Raw genomic sequence first — 20,221 nt, 5'->3', positions numbered from 1 at the left:
AAATACTAGGTTTTACACATGTGCCGCAACGCGAGGGTGTAAATCCTAGTTATATATATTTGAAGCGCTTTACCATTTATGTATATACTCTGTTTCTCTATTTTGTCAAGTATATTTAGATGAAACCATTCAACTCTATCCACCCTATTGGGTTGAACACTTCCTTTACTTGTTGATTATATTTGATTTGATTTGGTACTAACAGTAGTAATAGTAATAGTAATAGTAATGGGAAGCAGAAAGCGTTGTCCACCACCGTCGGATCCTGATGGAATATTCTCTGGAATGGTCGTCTTCCTCGTTGGTAACGGCGCCCAAAATCGTCGCAAGCAGGTTGGTTATACGCATTAATTAATAATTTAATTCTAGGTAGGCAGGTCGTTTGTTTGTATGCATGATTAATTAATATTATTATTATTATTATTATGTCATGTGGCGGTGAACTAATAAGAAGATATGGAAGCAAAAGCTAGTGCAGATGGGAGCAACCATACAAGAAGAAGAAAGCAATTGTTTGTCTGGGAATGTGACTCACGTTTTCGCAACCGATTCCGACTACCTTCTCCACAAATTCCCTCTCAAATTATTACAATTATTACACCCCTTCAAAGGGGTAGGTAATCCATGGTGTTATATGTTCCATTATGTGGTGATTGATGATTTTCTATTTAGGCCAGTCTTCTTAATCTATGGTTAGAGGACAGTTTGAGAGTAGCCGAGAATTTCAACCAAGACTCCTACAAGTTAACAAGTCAGACACTTCTAAAGACAACTCATCACCCGAAAGCCCTTCAAGCATTAGTCAACTCAACATTGATGGTCAACATAGTTCTGTAAGACCTCTTGTTACTGATTTATATATCTCAATGGTGTGTCTGATATATATTTCTTTCTTTCTTTTTTAATACTCAGATTAGTGCACAAGATGATAGTTGATTGCCTTATCATCCTCCTGATTTGAATCGAAATATTACTGAAATATTTGGCAAGCTTATAAATATATATAGAGGTAAACTTATTATTAACCGTACCATTCTACACATTCATAATCAGTTGTTTTAGATTCACTTTCGTATTTTACTAAATTTGTCAGCTTTGAGTGATGATCGTCGGACCTTCAGCTGTTACAAGGCAATTCCTGTTATTGAAAGATTACCATTTAAAATTGAAGGTGTTGACCAAGTCAGAGACTTACCCCCTATTGGAAAGTCAATGCAGGATCATGTGAGTAGACATTATTCATAAAACATTGCATTTTCTTTTTGACATTTTATCTTCAATATGCTTAGTTAACGTGAAATTAAGTTTACTATTAGACTGAGGGGTGTGGGGGCTTCAAAGGGGGCGCTAGAGCCCCTCCGCTCGCGCCCCCAGGCGCTAATACCACACCAAATGGGCGCTAGAGGGGGCGCTACCGAGGCGCAAACACCACCCATGAGCATAGTAGCGGGAGAAGAGAGGATGTGGGGCTTTAATATGGGCGCTAGAGGGGCGCTACCCACACCAGGGGCCAGGGGCTCCAACACCCCCCCTATCCAGTTTCTCTCTCTGCCACACGTCATAATATTATTGGTTCTTGGCTCTGCTGGAGCCGCCACTAGACCCCCCACACCCCTTAGTCTTATAGACACACGAGATCGTGACCACTGGGACATTGTCCAAGTTGGAACACCTTGAGAGTGATGAAAAGGTGTGTTTTACATTACAAATATCAAGATTTGTATAATATTGCAATCATGAATCTTTAAATTTAGATTATGAAAATAAAGCAACTGATTGTTTGATTGGTTGTATTGGTTTCAGGTACGGACATTTAGCTTGTTTGGGGAAGTATGGGGGTGGGTCCCGCTACGGCTCTGAAACTTTATGAAAAAGGACACAGGAGTCTGGATGATTTGAAAGATGATGTCACACTCACAAATTCACAATGGTTAGGATTGAAATATTTTGGATTCTAAGGTTTTTATTTTTTTTCCAGCATATTCAAAGAAAAGAACATAGATGTTGCAAAATGAAATATTTTCTTCAAATTTGTTGAATTTTGAAAATAATTAATGTGTGCAGTGTATAATTTTAGTAATGATATGATATTTTGATAAAGATGATTTAGGAGGCTTTATGAATTAAAACTACATTTTGGTGAGTTTTGACCTTTTGTTTTTTTAAGATGATTTCTTGTTTAAACAGTTGAAAAGTGGCAAGGTTAATAATAGGTACAAGAGATGGACAACTTTCTACAGAGAGCTGCAGAAGATGTTTTACTTGGAGTAAGTATTCTTTCTTTAAATTATACCTGAAGAGGTAGGTCCCAGCAGAGCCCAGTTGGACCCGCAAGACTCACCTTAAACAGGGACGTCTGCGCAGAGACCAACTGGATCCGCAGGACCAACCATGCTCAGAGACGTAACGTCCTTACGCGCAGTACGCAAGCTGGTCCCGCAGGAAATGCCTCCCAATGGTGAAGGACTCCGCCTGTCCCCGCAGCCTCGGATACAAGCCATTAGGGAAGGCCACCCGCGCAGCATGGCTACACGCACAAGGCACTTAGCTCTCCATCATTCAGTGTCACCTGAAGGAATGAGCCAAGCCGGGAGCAATCCCGCACAGAGGCGGGAGGGGGAATACTCCCGCCCAAATAAGCCAGTCCGTATACTGAAGGATCTTTTACTGTACCTGACGAGGTATGGGCGAAAGATCTGATCAGAGATACGACAGCTCACTGATACAGTATGGCGAGCAGCATGCTCCTGTACTGTATCACTATTAGCCGCTGCCTACTCACCAACTACTGTCATACCACGTGCGTAGCCGTCAGTTGGTGGAACAGGAATAGTATACAGCAGGCCTGGTCACTATCAGCCGCTACCTACCCACCAACTACCAGCAGGGCACGTGCGTAGGCTACTGTTGATGAACAGGAACACTGTAGCAGCCGGCCATACCTCCTTGGAAACCTACCTTCGGCTATAAATACCCCAAATGGTATGACCGTCTCATCTTATCATATCTTATTACATTATCATCATATTATACCTGATATCTGCTCTAGCAATCTCTTAATATACTTTTATATTTAAAGAGCAATCTAGTCTGATTCTCACGCCGGAGGGTGGTCACAAGGAGGAACCCCCCCTTCTCAGTGACGAGCTCACGGTGTCTGTTTTGCAGGTTATCAGAAGAACCATCTTCCAAGGGTCTAACCCCTCGTGGGAAACATCTCTCCAACCCCCAGGTTACCAGTAATCTGTCCGGGGTCCGGTTAGTGTTTCTTCATTGGCGCCATCCGTGCATAAAGCTAGAACTACAATTTTCTCCAGTTTTTTCAAACTTCTACAAAGATGGTTAGAGAAATTCCGGTAACCACAACCCCAGCTACTAGGGGGAATACCGGCAACACAGTTTTTACGAACACTACCCCGGCTACCGAAGCCGGGGCAAGTGAAGTAAATTTTACGAACACTACCCCACTTACCAAAGCTGGGGCAAGTGCAGTAAATGATCGCCTACTGGGATCCACCGATACCCAGTTTGAGAAACGAAGACTCCCCCGCCAGACTCTCGATGAAGTTAAGGCATGGGCGGAGGCACGACAAAAGGAATTCCAGGCTGAGTTGGACGAACGCTTGCGTTCCGTGCAACAGGCCGACGAATTCGAGTACTGGGAGGATGACTCGGAGGAATCCGACTCTGACGCGAACCCTCGCCATAGGGCAAAAGGGAAGCGTAAGGAAACGGAATCCCAACCGAAAAGGCATTTTGGACAAGCCTTCAAACCAAAAAGCACAGGTGGAAGTCCACGAGACTTCTCCAAAACGTTCAGACCAAACATTGCAAATGCAGGAATGTCCAAGTTTGCAAGGGACATTGCGGAAGTAATCGCCCCAAAGAGTGCCAAACAAATGCCTAACATAGGCACATATGACGGTTTATCTGATCCAGACGATCATTTGAACAGGTTCATAGCGGGGGCAACCGTCAGCAATTGGACGGAACCCACGTGGTGCTACATGTTTCAAATGACGCTTGTTGGGGCTGCTAGAGCTTGGTTTGATCGTCTACCGGTCAACCACATCTACGACTGGGCAGACTTCCAACAGAAGTTTAGCCAACACTTCAGCCAGCAACGGAAGTATACCGAGGAGCAATGGACAATCCTCAAATGCATACGAGAGGAAGATGAATCTCTGCCAAACTTCATCACTCGCTTCAACTCAAAGAAGCTAAGTTTGGGCAATATCAGCGAAGATCTTGTTCGCGCTGCCTTCATCCAGGGCGCACATGACCCAGAGCTCATCCGCACCCTAACGGGTAAAGATGGCATGCCATCCACATGGGATGGCATCATGACAGCAGCAAAACGCTATGCGGAAACGGAGAAGCAGCTGGGTAAAGATCTCCCACAGAGCACAAACCTCTACACCCAGAGGACGAGAGAGGACAACGTCCTCACCGCCAGACTAAATAAAAAGCGAAAGCTAGGCATTTGGCAGTCAAGGGTAAACTTTGACACCTCATCCGGCTTGCAACATAGAGTGGGCGGAAGGGATAATGTACAGCCGCACCGAAACTCCAGATGGACGCCACTCACCAAAAGCGTCACTGAGATATTCGCCACTGAAGAGCTCCCGTGGCCAAAACCTCCGATAATCCGACATCGTCACGATGCTGATCGGAGCAAATACTGTGACTTTCACAAGACAAAGGGCCACAACACTGAAGAATGCATAGATGTAAAAGACATGGTCGAAGCATTTGTCAGAAATGGGACGCTCGCGCACCTCGTGGCGCAATAAAGGCTGAGCAGGCGGATGCGTGTAGAACCCCAGCTGGGGAAAACGAATAAAAATTCCAGCTTCAACATTGAGACTACATGCTGCGTAAAGAACGAGATCCCGAACCAGGTGCGTATCGGCTCGATGGCGCTCCCATCCCAACATGGAAGGGAGCTCATTTACACAGTTTGCATGTAAATCAATTCCAATTTGTAAAGAAAAGGCCAAGAGCCACTTCTAATGGAAATGATTCTCTTTAAGAACATCGAAGCTGATGATTTTACATTTATACTTTTCTGAACACTAATATGCCGGTTTTCACCGCATAATTACGTGAGGTCATTGCATGGGAAGGCGGTCCTACCCGCACGAACCCAAAACGTGACAAACCTTCACGCAGGTCAGTTGAAGGGGAAAAGTTCAATTCTCCCATTGAATGAAAGTGCCGGTCTATCCGCATGAATCATGAAAGGAAATTGAATAACCACCTATCAACAACCGCGCGTCGAACGGTTAAACTATGCAACACTGGTGACGGCATTCACATTACGTAAAGTCGTTGCGTGGGAAGGCGGTCCTACCCGCACGAACCCAATAACGTGGCAAACCTTCACGCAGGTCAGTTGAAGGAAAAGTTCAATTCTCCCATTAAATGAAAGTGCCGGTCTATCCGCATGAATCATGAAAGGAAACTGAACACTAACCTATCGACAACCGCGCGTCGAATGGTCCAAAACAAAATTCTTAAAAGGATGAGGAAAACCTACACGCAGGTCAGATAAGGGTAAAGTTTTGCCATCCTACTAAGTGCAAGTGACGGTTCTACCCGCACAATCACGAAAGAGGAAGCAAAACTTCACACCTATTATCAACCACGTTCAAAGGTTAACTTATCCTCAAAAGGTGAGGAAAACCTACGCGCAGGTCAGATAAGTGTAAAGTTTTGCCATCCTACTAAGTGCAAGTGACGGTCTTATCCGCACAATCACGAAAGAGGAAGCGAAAACTTTAATCCATTATCAACCACGTTCGAAGGTTAACTTATCCTCAAAAGGTGAGGAAAACCTACACGCAGGTCAGATAAGGGTAAAGTTTTGCCATCCTACTAAGTGCAAGTGACGGTCTTATCCGCACAATCACGAAAGAGGAAGCAAAAACTTTAATCCCTTATCAACCACGTTCAAAGGTTAACTTATCTTAATGCCTTAGAAATTTCGAAGGAAAACCTACACGCAGGTCAGATAAGGGTAAAGTTTTGCCATCCTACTAAGTGCAAGTGACGGTCTTATCCGCACAATCACGAAAGAGGAAGCAAAAACTTTAATCCCTTATCAACCACGTTCAAAGGTTAACTTATCTTAATGCCTTAGAAATTTCGAAGGAAAACCTACACGCAGGTCAGATGAAGGCTAAAGTTTAGCCATCCTACCAAGTGCAAGTGACGGTTCTACCCGCACAATCACGAAGGAGGAAGCGAAACTTTAACCCATTATCAACCACGTTCAAAGGTTCTTATTCTAAACACTTGGAAAATTGCTAATTTAAACTAAGTATGCAAGTCATAAGTTTATAAAGCAAGGAACCCAAAGAAGGAAATAACAATCTTATACGCAAAAAGATTAATATTTCAAGAATATATTACAAGAATGGCCGGGTAACTACCCGCCTAAAAGAATAAAACTATACAAGTCTATCTTAGCAATGGGAAGGGATCTTCAGGATCAAGCTTCAGGGCCGCTTCCACTTGGACCCGCTCCGTCAGAAGAACGGGGTGGTTCGAGGAACGCTTTGAGGACAGCTAACCCATCATCAGCAGCAGCTACTTCGTCCACCTTCTCCACCACTGGATGCGGGAAGGCGGCGTATTGGTTCAATGCTTGGTCATAAATGGCTTCGGTATCCACACCGAACAAAGGGAAGTTGGAAGGCGGGACGCCTTTCTCAACAAACCCTAGACCAAGCAGGAAGCCGGCCTTTTCCCCATCCTCATGAGAAGCGTTGAGGGCTGCGGTCATAGCATCATCGTAAGAGGTCTCTGAAAAGACCCGACGCACAACCTACAAAGAAAACACAAGTATTAGAACCTTTTCTTACAAAAGAAAAGCGTGAAGATAAAACTAAACATACCTGAGGCAACGCTTCTCGAAGAAGCCATTGGAGGGCAGCTTGAGCTTCGTTATGGGCGCGTTCGGCTTCGCTCTTGTTAAGGTTGGCAAGTAAAACTTCCTTTGCGGCAGCCTCTTCGACGCCCTTAAGCTTCCGCTCGGTGTGGTCAAGCACCCCCCTCTGGTCCAGGATTTCCTGGAGTTTCTTGGCATCTTCCATTGCCAAGGCATCATGAGCGCGTTGGAGAGCCTCTAATTTGGCCTTGAGCTCCTCATTCTCCACACGCAAAGGCTCAGCAACGGCTTCAGCCTTGGCAGCCCTCTCGGTTGCGTTTCGCGCAGTCTCCCTGGCCAGCCGAAGCTGTTCATTCACAGCTTGGGCAGCCTTGGAGCGGGCCTCGAGTCGCGCCTGAACTTCAACCTCGAGGGCCTTGAAGGCCTTCTCCTTGTCGGCGGCAGCTGCCGCCAGCTGTTGGTTCTCCTCCCGAAGAGCACGCGCCTCAGATATGTCCTTGGCGCGAGCTGCTTTCAACTTGTCGTTTTCACGACAAAGCAGCTCGACGCGCGGCTTCATCCGGGCTTGGAGAACCCGAAGCTCATTGGTTAGCCTACCCTCCTGGTAGCTAGCCATGGCTTCCCCCAACGCACCATGAGGAGCAGCGTGGCGAGCCCAGTCCACGCACTCCACAGGGGTACGAAGGGTTGTTCCTCGGCGTATGTTCCATCGCGGAACATACACTTCATTGGAATCCGACACTGCAAAAGAAAACAAAGGCAGTAAGGAAAAGATGATAAAAAACAAGGGGAAAAGAAAGGAACCCTACGCACCTGTAGGGTCAATGACAGGCCGATAGCCGCCAAACCCATCACCTGAACCTAAAGGAAATCCATCCAACAGGTCAGGCAGACGGGAAGGTGGCAAAGATCGGCGGGAAGCCCTGCGCGTACCTGATGGTCCGGCCATCGGTGCCGGTGGCGCGGGCATGGTGGCAGCCGCCGAGGTCGCCGTTGTGGTCGCCGCCGCCGTCGCCGCCTCGTAGGCAGCAGCAGTAACCGCCGGCTCTGTGAAGGATGCTGTAAAAATCGCACTCACAGCCGGCGGTGACGTCATCTCAACTGGAACAGTCTGCTCAGAGGGAGCAACTGAACCAGCGGTAGCAGGCGCAGGCACCTGGGTCGACGCCTCAGGTAGGCTGACCAAGCCTACCGTCATTGGCGGAAGGGTACTCCTCTGCGCTTCACCCCGGAATGCGTCAACATCCACGCCTGCACAAAGAAGAAAGTGTTAGATAAATTTATGAAGTAATAAATCTGCAAAGACATTATGATTGTACTTACGGGTTTTCTTGACCCTGAACGTACGGACGGGCGGGGAGGAACCCGATGGAGCCGGCCTTTTGGTACCGGTCACCGTCGTCTTCGTTGGTTCTCCGGAGGTAACGGCCGTAGCCTCCGGAGCAGTGGTCTCCTCACCACCGGGGTTCCCCGCCACCTCTTCACTATCTGACTCCGAGTCAGATAGAACCACCGGACCAGCCGTGGAGGCCTTCTCCTTCCCTTTCCCGCCGGCAGCAGCTTTCTTCTTCCGCACCAGTGGAGGAGCATCTGAGGATTCCTCAGAAGAAGACAGGTCAAGAATTCCAACAGCGGGTACAGCATTAAGGGGTTGAGGAAAGAATATCGCCTTACCTGGCCGCCGGTGGCTCAGGATCTCGTGGCCCAGCGGATAGACCTCCACAAAACGATCCGCCGTTTGCTCCAGGATGGGCAACTCGCCCTCGTCCAGAGCACGAGTACCCATCCGCGCGGGACCGTCGGTTTCCCGCGGGAACAGAAGCGACTCCAAATTATTTCCCTCTGAAAGAAAAGAAACAGTTAGAAGACAAACTTGTATCAAAAAGAAAGACAAGACATACCATAGGGAATAGAGTTCAAACCGTATTCGAGAAGGATGGGAACCTGAGACGCATCCTTCCACACCCGGCTCATCCCTAACATGACCATCCCGGACTCCGCAAACCGGTAAACCGGAGATTGGATCCGGGATATCTTCGAAAACCATTCCGCCTCCTGGTAGTTGGGGGCGTGAAGGCTCGGTATCGCTTGGCCATTCTTAAACTTCATGGCAAGGGGGATGGCGCGGGCAGAAATGTAGAAGAATTCCTGCTTCCACGCGCGAAGACTGCGCTCGGTGTCGCAAATCTTCAGACCCTTAATACGGGTCGTCAAGGTGTACCACCCCTGGATGCACCTCCAGGTATAGAAGGTCATCAGGCGGTCCACATGGGGCTCGATGCCCAAAATCCGGCACACCCACTCAAAATGGCGAATCTTGGCGATCGCCATGGGGTGCAGCTCGGTCAAATGAACACCGTGCCTCTCAAGGACACGGTAAACAAATTTAGTCAATGGAAATCTAAGATTCCCATAGACAAAAAATGCAGCATAAACCCCGATCTTGCCTCTGGGGGCATCGTACACGGTCTGGTGGGATTCAGGAAACTCAGGCTCGAGATGATCGAGCATGAACTTCCTGACAACATACCGGTACTGATCGCCGGGCAGAGCACACTGGCACTCGCCAGCAGTACCCCTGTCATCGGCTATAGCTTCAGCATCACGAGAAGACATCTTGCAGAGAAAGAAGAGAACGATTTCGAGAGAATGCTCGATTGAATAAAGGAGTATTCGCCGGAAATCGCCTTAAGGATGAAGAGAAGAGTGAAAAGTGTGAATTGCAAATAACCCTCTCCCCCTTTATATAGTAATCGCAATTAATGCGGTGAATTTAATGCGGAGGAGAGAGAAATTGAATGTGCAATGAAACTATGACACGTGGCAAAAAGCAGGCTGGCAACAGCTGTTGAAAGGACGTGTGCCAGTGATTTCGCGGCCACGCGCCCGAAAAATCGCGCCCACGCGCCTGAAAAAGCGACTGGAATGACCATGTTCTGTCACGTCACCATAACTTCCTGCACGTCCTGACACAGTCAGAAGAAACCGTCGCACGACGTTTCAGAGGTTTGGACTTATCTTTTCACCAACTCTTCGAATTTCAAAATTCAAAATTCGAAAATATTAAAAAGTAAGCGGGAAAATACCCCTTACCCCTTGGCAAGCAAGTAACCGTAAGACGGATGCGGGTACAGTGTAAAGGCAAAACCCTTCACATACCTAGCACCCGCAGGGAATTGAAGCCAAATAAACCTTGGCAAACAAATAACCGTAAGACGGCTGCGGGTACAGTGTTAAGGCAAAACCCTTCACATACCTAACACCCGCAGGGAATTGAAGCCAAGAAAACCTTGGTGAACAAGTAACCGTAAGACGGATGCGGGTACAGTGTTAAGGCAAAACCCTTCACATACCTAGCACCCGCAGGGAATTGAAGCCAAGTACCTCGGCAACCAAGTAACTATAAGACGGGTGCGGGTACAGTGTAAAGGCAAAACCCTTCACATACCTAGCACCCGCAGGGAATTGACGCTAGGAATACCTTGGAAGTAAAGTAACCGTAAGACGAGCACAGGTACAGTGTTAAGGCAAAACCCTTCACATACCTAGCGCTCCGCTGGGAATTGAAACCAAGAAGGATCTTCTGGGCAATGCTTGCGGAAACGGAAATAACATCCCCGCATAGCGGGAACGTCGAGAACTACGTTGTTTGAAGCTCCAAGATGGAATTGGTGGTCTTAACATAATTGATCACTATGTTCAAAACTACCAAAACCTCATGGAAAATACATACAACTGGGACTCAATGCTCCTGACTTGCGAGGAGGTTACAGACCTACCCGCATCATACCCAAAGACCAAGCAGGAAACTCGGGCATTTCTGCAAGTGACAAGGACTTCCGCGGAAAGAATCCCCATGGAAAACCTTACAAAACCCTTTTCAAAACCCTTTGCTCAAGTCCAAAAGTTCACCTCACTTTATTAAACACTCATGAGAAGAACATTGGACTGGGGGGACTTGAAGAGGTAGGTCCCAGCAGAGCCCAGTTGGACCCGCAAGACTCACCTTAAACAGGGACGTCTGCGCAGAGACCAACTGGATCCGCAGGACCAACCATGCTCAGAGACGTAACGTCCTTACGCGCAGTACGCAAGCTGGTCCCGCAGGAAATGCCTCCCAATGGTGAAGGACTCCGCCTGTCCCCGCAGCCTCGGATACAAGCCATTAGGGAAGGCCACCCGCGCAGCATGGCTACACGCACAAGGCACTTAGCTCTCCATCATTCAGTGTCACCTGAAGGAATGAGCCAAGCCGGGAGCAATCCCGCACAGAGGCGGGAGGGGGAATACTCCCGCCCAAATAAGCCAGTCCGTATACTGAAGGATCTTTTACTGTACCTGACGAGGTATGGGCGAAAGATCTGATCAGAGATACGACAGCTCACTGATACAGTATGGCGAGCAGCATGCTCCTGTACTGTATCACTATTAGCCGCTGCCTACTCACCAACTACTGCCATACCACGTGCGTAGCCGTCAGTTGGTGGAACAGGAATAGTATACAGCAGGCCTGGTCACTATCAGCCGCTACCTACCCACCAACTACCAGCAGGGCACGTGCGTAGGCTACTGTTGATGAACAGGAACACTGTAGCAGCCGGCCATACCTCCTTGGAAACCTACCTTCGGCTATAAATACCCCAAATGGTATGACCATCTCATCTTATCATATCTTATTACATTATCATCATATTATACCTGATATCTGCTCTAGCAATCTCTTAATATACTTTTATATTTAAAGAGCAATCTAGTCTGATTCTCACGCCGGAGGGTGGTCACAAGGAGGAACCCCCCCCCTTCTCAGTGACGAGCTCACGGTGTCTGTTTTGCAGGTTATCAGAAGAACCATCTTCCAAGGGTCTAACCCCTCGTGGGAAACATCTCTCCAACCCCCAGGTTACCAGTAATCTGTCCGGGGTCCGGTTAGTGTTTCTTCAATACCTACGATCATTATGCTTAAAACGTGTCTTATGCTTTAATTTGTCGCGGGATATTAATTGAAGGAATATGTTGGCTTACTGAGATAGCCAAGAGAGAACCAAGAACAACTTAAAATGATTAAACCATGATTGGAAATAGCGCGTTAAACTTCATAAAGAAATAAAGTGATTGGCATTAGAGACTTTGTCATTAGTCTGATTGTTGTTTTAAGGTCTGGAAAGTTCCATTTTTTGGATGAGTAATCCTGCATCAATAAATCATATATGTCTATAACCCCATAAAAATTTTGATGTTCTTCTTTTTGATCTAGTCTACTTCAACTCTAAAAAGTAAACTATTTTTATCATTATCTGGTAGCAAGCATTGATATTAGATACGTAATTTTTAAAGGGTAGCTTTCAAATTATAATCCTACATCAATAAATCATATATATCTATATTATATATGGATCTAGTCTACTTTAACTCTGAAAAGTAACTTGTGTATGGCAATTTAACTCTTGTAATGCTCCTCATTGTGAAGCTTCTTTTATCATGTTTCAAATTATAAACATAAACTGTTGCAAATTTTCATTTTGGTTAATTTCATTCTAAATTTTCAGTTTGGTGAATTTCATGCTAAATTTCAAGGGTTTCTCCATATATACCCAGATTCAGTTAAATAATAATAGCTATTCATTCTACTTGTATAACCCTTTCCCTTTATTTCGTTGACAAAAAATATAATTAATATTTATAGGGGGTGAATAGTGGAACCCCAAGCATGGGTTTTATATTCCTTTCTCATAATATTTGGATATAAGGATGCTAATGTAGGGTGAAAATGCAAGATTTTTGTGAATTTTATCACTACAAAGTTTTTGTGGCATGATTTGACTTTATCTGAAAATCAAAAGTTAGTTGTTTATTTATCTTGTTCTTATGACATGTTAATTGGGTTGCTAGACCAAATTATCTTTTAAATTCACATGTGTAAGAAAAATAATTTAACAAAGGAATCACAAATATCCTTTAATAGAAGACCAACCAACCAATAATCACATAAGATTATATTAAGTTCTGACTTTATCTGAAAACATTGTTAGGCCATGTAACGAGTTCAGTTATTTATCGTTTGTTCGATTCATGGTATAACCAGTAATTAGGGTTAAGGTTATTCTTGTTCATAAAGCTCAATCAGTGATGGTGTAGTTTCTTTCGCATCCTATTTCTGAATTTATTTCTTAATAATGTTGTGATCAAATTTTACCTCATGTGAGTGTTGTGTGTGGAGGCTCATTTAAAAGTGGAAAGGCTACTTGTGGGGATATGGACATTATAATTACACATCCTGATGGAAAAAGGTCATATATCTAAACTAATACTTTTTTAGCTTTTATAAAAATTGAATTGTGAAACCATTTCCTGTTCGGTTTTAAATTGAAGGCTTAAAGTTAACTAATATAAATAACAAATTCAATGTGTATATTGGATGTAAAGTTATTATAAACAATAATTTTTTTCAGTTGGTTTACTTTTAAAATGATGTTGTCTTTGGGTTTGTTTGAGCTAAACTGAAAAATATTAATATATTTTTTGTTCTTTTTAATTAGCTTTACTGTTCATGGTCTTCAGAACTGAATGGATTTCTTTTACAGCCATATAGGTTTTCAATCCAAGTATGTAAATCAATTGAAAGATATAAACTTTTTAAGAGAGGATTTGGTTTTCAGTATTCACAGCGAGCAGGTAAGTATGAAATGTATAATATATGTGTATGTATGAATTTATCTTTGTTTATTGTTTGTTTTTATCTATGATTTATAGCATGGTGGAAGATGATTATATTTCCTAAGTTTTATCAGCTGCGCAGGATACTGATTCCGGGGTTGATACATACTTTGGTCTTTGCACGTATCCTGGGCGTGAGCTCCGCCATCGCATTGATTTGAAGGTATAATGCCTATAATTCCAACTATTTAAAAATGAATAATTTATGGTTCATAATATTAATTTGATGCGTCTCTCAGTTAATGGCCTTAACTAGTTACTTATAAAAGACTTTCACAATGTTGGTTTCCTTTTGGCAATGTGTTCTGTTACACATGCTTTTATGAGATTTGTATGTATTTCAAAACAATCTGAAATATTGTTTTATATGTACATGACTCGGTCCTCAATTTTTAGGTGCACCCAAAGGATATATACCCATTTGGGCTAATACATTGGACAGGGAACGATGTGGTGAACAGAAGGTATGTCAGTTTTATATGTATTTTTTGCAGTTTTAATCATTGTAGCTTATAATGTCAGGCTTTTTCATGCAACTCATGGATCTAGTGGAAAAAGGGTGATGATATTAATAGAAAACGAGAACTCTGTTTATTCCTAATGGCTGGCTAACTTTACAATTTGTGCTGGTCAGTGGTAGCACAAGTTTGAAGTTTGACTCAGAAAAGGAAGTGTTTGACTTTCTTGGATTTCCGTGGCTTGAACCGGATGAACGCAATATTTAACTAGCATGTTATGTAAATAGGAAGGGGAGTGTTTGTGTTTGTATATAACGGTTATTTTAGAAGTTAAGTAACTTTGTAGTTTTACAGTTTCGTTTGGTTTTATGGGATTGATTTGGATGAAACTTGAACTTTTGTAATCGTTTCGTTTTAATTACCATAACTATCTTTACTTAACAGCGTATGCATACCCACTATGTTGTGAATCCACGCCCAGTTAGCTCAGTTGAGGCAATGTCACCGGATGTAACCAAGCGGAATAGAGCGAATAAGGCATTGCGAATATGATAAGTGTTTTATTTTCTCCTCTTGTATTCTAATAAGTTTTCTATCCCTTTTGGTTCTTGTGCTTGGTTGATTTCAGTTTTTTATTATTATATTTTTTTATATTTGTTTGTAATCGTTAAGCAATCAACAAACTTATCATCTTCTATGCCTATTTGTAATGTTTGTTTAGTTGTGAAAGAATCATTCACATCAAAACCAGTTAGAACAAGGATGGATTACTACATGGGGATGTTGCTTTTGCGACTAAATTGGTAACTAAATTGAATAAGTATGTTCGGAAGGGAAGCAGGAGCATATACACTTTGACTACACAAACCTGTTTTGGTTTCATTTCAGGGGTCTTATGTCAGTTATGTTATGTTTCAAATCCTTGTTACACTTGGGCATTTTTGTGCAATGCGCACTCAAGTTGTTCTACAACGAGACTCGTCAAAACGATTTCAAGCGGGGAATGTATGCATGCATTATGCAATCCTCTTTCCATCTCCGCAATTTCAAAGATTACATTGTGGGACCGAAGAGGTGAGGAGAAACAACGGTCTCTTGTTGGAACAGTCTCTTTGGAGCACCTGTTGAACTGTTGGTTGGCGTGATCCCAGTTTCATTCATTATACATTATTGAACGAGTTATGGCCCAACTCGGTGTGCACTTGCAAACCGGGCCACAAGGTCCAGCTTACCAATTCAAATCATCTTTTTACCGTGGTCACAACGGCCGATATGGGAAATTAGGACCGAGTTGATGGGTCAAACCATTAAAATAATAATTATTAACTTGGCTCACTTAACACCACGAAACAAGTTATTGGAGACTTGAAGAACAATGATATCTTCATATTATACACATTTGTTATGCCAACCACCAATAGGTATCTTTTACAGGGGGTCAACTTACCACACGAGTTGCACCAATTGCCTCTGCAGTACCTTATATGATAGATAATTGTGGATCGACTTTCGTAGTTCAGTCTGTTCCAAAGGATGATACTAGCTAGCTAGGAAGTCAAATATTTTGTTTCAAGCTTCAAAACCTCAACCACGGGTCTTAGTGAATGGCCGTGTTCCACCTGGATTTAAACACGCACGCGGTCCTTGAGAACAATTTACTAGATACACCAAGTTTTTGTTTGGAAATCGGATATGGTAATTCAAATAGACAATTTTATGACATTTCCTAACAGACACATGCTCTTAGTGGATTCCCGCATGACCGTGTCTCATGTCCTAAAATATGGTTGTGAAGTCTGTTGGAGGTTTTTGATCGTGGTATGATGTTGACCTTGAACCATTTCTCTTTTGTCGACTTCGTTGTGCAATATATTTCGCACATCGGGCACAATGCAATTGATTTTTCTGCTTATACCATACTCAACATTTTCTTATTTCGCACATTGGGTACTTGTGCTTGGTTATATATGAAATATTAATCACATTAATACTTAGGATATTAGTTAATAGTTTATTAGGAAATTATTCTATAGTAAAAGGGTTAGAATTGTAATTATTGTAAGTAGGCCCATTAAGGCAGCCAGGGTTTATGACGGTTGTTTAAAGACACAATATAGAATAGATGTGATGAAATGTTGTGTCGTTTCATGAAGCGCCGCTTCAGTCTGTATATATCGGAAATTATCATTTAAAACAATTCATTAGTTCATAAATACAATTTAATTCCATCTATATTCTCTTGTTCATAATTCATGTTTTAATCACCAAATCAATTGTGGCTTCTTTTATATCCATTAATTGGTATCAAAGCCCTGTTGAGAGTCGATCCAATCAAAGAAGCTAGATAATATCAACAGTGGATAATATCAACAATGGATAATATCCCAATCGATAATATCCACAACCCAGAAGATGAATTCACATCAAGATATCGAAATTATGTTGAGTAAAAGGTTTGACAAGAAAAGACATAAGAGAGATTGGAATCTTCTCAACACTCTCTGAAAATGGCTAAGTATGAATACCGAGCACACTTATGCCTCCGAGCAAGCTTTTCCTTATCCTAGCAAGGTATTTTGCCTTTCGGGTAAGGTTATCTTCTAGAGTTCCTCTTAAGTGTCAATCCGAACAGGGTTCACTTTGTTTAGCAAAAATGCTCTTCTAGTCAAGCATGGTTTGTTTCCTTGCAAACGCTTAGCTAAACCAAGCTAAAGAAACCAAGTATTTTGGAAGTTCTAGCAAGGTTTACTTAATAAACAGTGATCCCAGCAAGCTTGAAGTAAGTTGATAAAGAAATATATTAAGGACTTATTCTTGCAAGGTTCAACTCCAAGCAAGCTATAGTGCTACCAGCACAAGCTACAGTGTTACCGGCACACTTTAGTTTGTTCAGATAAGTTACCAGCACACTTTAGTTTGTTCAGATAAGTTATCATTAACAAAGAGTTGAAGGGATTCATGAAGAACAAGTTTGATCAAAGGATTATATCGAGCAAAGTTTGCTATGGTCAAGAGCAATGAAGTCTGCTAGGTGAATATTTTCTTAGGAAAGTATTCTAAGTAAAGTCTACCCGGAGAACTGTTCCCCAACACACTTTGGTTACCAGTTCTGCTCGAAGAAGACAAAAGCTGCAAAGCTTACTCGAAGACCTGTTTTACACTTAGAATCTTTTTGTAATATGTTTTATGATTATGTATCATTGATTATGGTTTCTAGAAGGAATGATAGATGTCTGCGCAGGCCTATAAAAGGAATAATCTAGGGCACGCCTTGACAAGAGACAACACAACCTGAGACACAATAAGGCACCTAATATTGTGACGGCTGTCTTTATCACGTACGGATAAATCATTCCAGTCTGAAACCCTGATTGATTTTCGTTTGTATTATTGTTTCTATAAATAGAAATCTTTTGAGTTACAGTCTGTGTTTGTTACATTTGTGTCTCTCATGCAACATTTAATGTGTTAGTGTTTCCGCCATCAATACGTTATTGTTCTTACCCTAAATGGCACGTCGTTAACCTTCTTGTCAACACTTAACCGTGTGGGTTACGACATTGGTATTGTGAGCGATATATACGGAATCGTCAATTGGTATCAGAGCTTGTTCCTACTGTTTGGGTGAAGAACGGTTGCTGATTATTGATGATTTGAAGATGAATAATGACGTCAACTGACCACTATTCGATTGATTTGTGACGGCAGCCGTCCTATTCTTCATTTCTTTCTAGATCTGTTGTGGCATTCCCCATTTTCAGGTCAATTTGTATTTGTTTTTATTATGAAAACCGACCCGTTTTGCATCCCGAACCTTTTAATAATATAAAAGCGATGAATTTTATGTTACATATTTGTTTTATCGGATCTCAAAAAATATCTTTTACAACCCTTAAAATGCCCCTAAAACGCTCAAAACGAACTTCAGGGACTTAAACTGCCAAAGTTAAAAATCAGATTTTTCCTTCCGCGACCTTTGCGTCGCACTAAGGTCAAGGGCAGAGACCTTAGCACCGCGCTAAGGGGCCCTGCAGTCACAAGTTCGTTTTTTGTTGTTTTGTTGCATTGTTTGACTTGTTTAACCAATTAAAATACATGAAAGCTTGGAAATAAAACATATAAATAAACCTTGACCATTACCCTATATAAACAAGCTTATCCTCTTCATTTCAACCTTGTTCATCCACTTCTTTTCTCTTTCAAACAAAGAACACAACTTCATCTCTTCAAGATTTCTTAATAATCAAACAAGAACCATTCTTTAATTTAGTTTTGTTACATGGTAATTGAAGCTTGTGGTACAACATATATATAATATGCACCCCTTGTTTACCTTCGGCTTTCACCTTCCCCAGACATGATCGGTTGAGGTGATACGCTACAAGGCAAGGCTACATGAAGGACTCATTATAGTCCTTGATTACAATAATATAGTAGTTTAATAACAATCTTACTATATTTCCTTTATTGCTTACTAGTCTTGTTTAAAGTATAAGTAGTTTAGTTTCTAATTCTTGTTAAATAAGTTCCATGGTATTGGGTATGAAGTCACTAGCCTCGGTTTTATCCCGAGTTGAGAACCGAACCAAAACCGAACTCTTGTTTACTAGTTTTGTTTTAAATAGTTAAATAAACATGTTTATGTAAGATTTGAATATTATAACTTCTAAAATCGTTTTTATAGTTCTATGGTATTTGGGTATGTGGAAATCATCGTCGGTATCATTCCGAGTCAATGACCAAACCAAAACCGAACTATACCGAGTTCACTCGCTTAAGACACACAAGTGTGTTTTGGGCCACCGAAACTCATCTTTTCTTCAAAAATGTATTTAAAACTAATTATAAATTATTTTCTAAACATCTTTTCTTCAAAAGCTCGAGCTTTTGAAGAGCCGTGCTCAACATCTCTTTCTATACATTTTAGTTTTTTTTCTAAACTAATTAGCCAACTACATGCAATTACAATAATATAGTAGTTTAATAACAATCTAATACTTTGAATCAAGTGATTTAGATCAATGTTATTAAAACCAGACCAAGCCGACCAGTTGGACTGGTTCAACCAGGAACCGCCAGCCGCCAGGACTACTGGTCCGGTTAACCCCTTTTGAACCATTTCCAATTAAACTGGGCAGTAATTGTTTTAACATTTTGAACCAGAACCCGGTGGTTCGTTTGAACCAGACATGGATGTTTATACAGATCTAATTCTATTTATAAGAGCGGATAAGGGTGTAGAGTTGTCTGATGGGGAGATGTAGGCCAGCAGAATATAGAGAGAAGATAAGTTAAGTAGTTGAGTTTTGTAATTGGGTTAAAAAATAAAATTTTGAAGCCTGCATATATGTATCGAACTTGAGACCTCATGTTTATCCTTTCAATTAGTAAACCAGCTACACTAAGGGTGTGTTTGGGATTCCTTATTTAAGTTTAAAAGGCCTTTTTGTAATAAGTGAAAAAGGACTTGTGACTTTCTAATAAGGAGTTTCCAAAAAAGTATTTGGATTAACATAAGTTAATAAGCTGTTTTTTAAAAAGTGTTTTGTTTAACTTATTAATGTAAATGACCAAAAAGGACAATTTTGTATAAGCGAATAAGTTGTTTTTAAAAGTGTTTGGGTGGAATGGAAGGGTGAAATGAGTATTCTAAACCTATAAGGAGATAAGTTACCAAATCCTAACTTATTGAAAACCTATTTTTTAGCCTTGATGATAAGGAGAAACCTAAAAGGCCTTATGTGTTCCCAAACACTTTATAAACATAAAAATGACTAATTCAACCTTCATAAGTCATAAGGAGAGGAAAATAAGGAATCCCAAACACACCCAAGTTGATATGATATTGTTTATATTCTTATATGCTTATGGTTTAGATGCTTAAATATTCTTTCTTTTCTTTAAATTCAGTTATTGATGTCCTAGATTTGTATTTTTTTCTTTAAATTCAGTTATTCTTTTCTTTAAATTCAGTTACGCCCTGCTTGCGGTGCGCGCATATAATGTATATATGGGTGAACCCTCGGGTGGGCAAAAGTAAAATTGCACTAATTTTGACGTTATTTTACTAATCTCATGAAAATAACGTTAAAAGTGGCGGAAGGTTAATCAGGCATCATGTGGTGGCGTTGATAGCCGAAAGACAAGGGCACATGCA

General features: G+C 42.1%; 1 pseudogene; it reads left to right on the top strand.

The window, feature by feature from the left end:
• The first annotated feature begins 689 nt into the window (after window positions 1-689).
• Window positions 690-14,331, top strand: LOC143535502 (DNA polymerase lambda-like; annotated as a pseudogene).
• Window positions 14,332-20,221: the final 5,890 nt, after the last annotated feature.

The sequence above is a fragment of the Bidens hawaiensis genome, unplaced genomic scaffold, assembly GCF_021521415.1.
Source record: "Bidens hawaiensis isolate Kalapana, Puna unplaced genomic scaffold, B.hawaiensis_p1.1 tig00010538_1, whole genome shotgun sequence".
Classification (NCBI taxonomy): domain Eukaryota; kingdom Viridiplantae; phylum Streptophyta; class Magnoliopsida; order Asterales; family Asteraceae; genus Bidens; species Bidens hawaiensis.
Note: the sequence above shows the minus strand (reverse complement) of the source record. Positions and strands in the feature narration are given on the sequence as shown.